At 44.9% G+C, this 1,461-nt stretch overlaps 1 pseudogene; it reads left to right on the top strand.

Moving 5' to 3' along the window:
- Positions 1-960: 960 nt before the first annotated feature.
- On the top strand, positions 961-1,139 carry LOC144601211 (U2 spliceosomal RNA; annotated as a pseudogene).
- The last annotated feature ends 322 nt before the right edge of the window (positions 1,140-1,461 follow it).

Here is a 1,461-nt window from a genome sequence, read left to right as displayed (position 1 = left end):
CCTACTCCTGCAGCTATTGTCTATTGTCTATTGTAAATCATTTCCTGGAAGAAGAAACTTCAACGTCACACTTTTTGGGGATTTATGATTGATATTTCCTCTGACATAACGTGGGATTTGTGGAGGGTGGGAGGTGAAGTAGGAAAGGATAGTGGTGCTTTGATAGTGAGGCCTCTCCTCCAGCATCCTGCTGCTTTCATGTCTCCACAGTGGGTGCCCACCACACGTTCTACAGAGAGGAGGACGTGGACACGGTTCAGCCCCCTCCGGTGGCAGCTTCCTGGCACAGCCAGTATTCAGTCTTCTCCGAGTGGGAGAAAAGGTCTGTCATTGGCACAGCTTCTGAGCATTTGGGGAAGTGGCTCCCTTTGATACATTGCTTGGTATGCAGCGTAAACATAGCGATGAAACAGCGGCGTGTGAGACTGAAGTAAGAGAAGGAAACAGTGATTGTAGGAGGTCTGAAGCAGGGTCCCAATGCGAAACATCATCTATCCATTTTCTCCAGAGATGATGTCTGATCTGTTGAGTTACTCCAGCATTTTGTGTCTATCTTTGGTAGAAAACCATCATCTGTAGTTTCATGTTATTACATTATAGAGGGGCATTGGTGACGGTGGGATGGGATTAGAGAGGAAAATGGTAGTGCAACAATACTGCACAGGAGTTGGCCATTCTGCCCACAGTGACTGTGCCGAACGTGATCTCAAGATAAACTAATCACATCTGCCTGCACATGACCCATATCCCATAATTCTGGGTTTTTTTCTGAAATTGATGGTTGAACATTTTTCCACTTACAGCCTAGTTCTGCGAGCCAAGCTGCGTAACACACATGACACAGATTCCTTTCACACCGTTTCCTACTGGTCCAGTGAGTGCTGCCTGAGGGGCTTTGTGCTTCCTGAAGGGGTCAAGTAGGGAATAGGATTTCCAACCTTTCTTATTCAAAAATGAGCAATCGCTTCTCGGCCTTTTGGCTAAGATCAAGTGTAGTATCTGTTCTTATCAGTTTTAAAATGAGCCGTGGAGAGACATAGCATGAGGCCAGATCCTCCAGCTCTTCGGGTCTGCAGTAGCCTTCACCAATACTCATTTATACTGATTTTCCCCTCATCAATTTAGTTTCCCCACATTTTCCCCTCATCTCCCCTCAGATTCTGACACGTATCTATACATGAGGGGCAATTTATGTGGCCCAACCTATCAACTTGTATATTTTTGGGATGTTGGAAGAAACCAAAGCTTGTGGAAGAAACCAATCGTAGAGATAGCACCTGAGGTCAGGATCGAACCATCGCTGGAGCTGTGAGACAGCATCTCTAATTGTTCTACCACTGTGCCTCCATACACTGACTCACATTAAACTATGCTTTTGAATTTCCAATGTTTACCGGTTATTTTCAGTCGGACTAAGTATATCTTATTCAAACAGGTTAGCTTTAAGTAGCATCCAAATTT

Source organism: Rhinoraja longicauda, chromosome 1 (genome assembly GCF_053455715.1).
Source record: "Rhinoraja longicauda isolate Sanriku21f chromosome 1, sRhiLon1.1, whole genome shotgun sequence".
NCBI classification, from domain to species: domain Eukaryota; kingdom Metazoa; phylum Chordata; class Chondrichthyes; order Rajiformes; family Arhynchobatidae; genus Rhinoraja; species Rhinoraja longicauda.
Note: the sequence above shows the minus strand (reverse complement) of the source record. Positions and strands in the feature narration are given on the sequence as shown.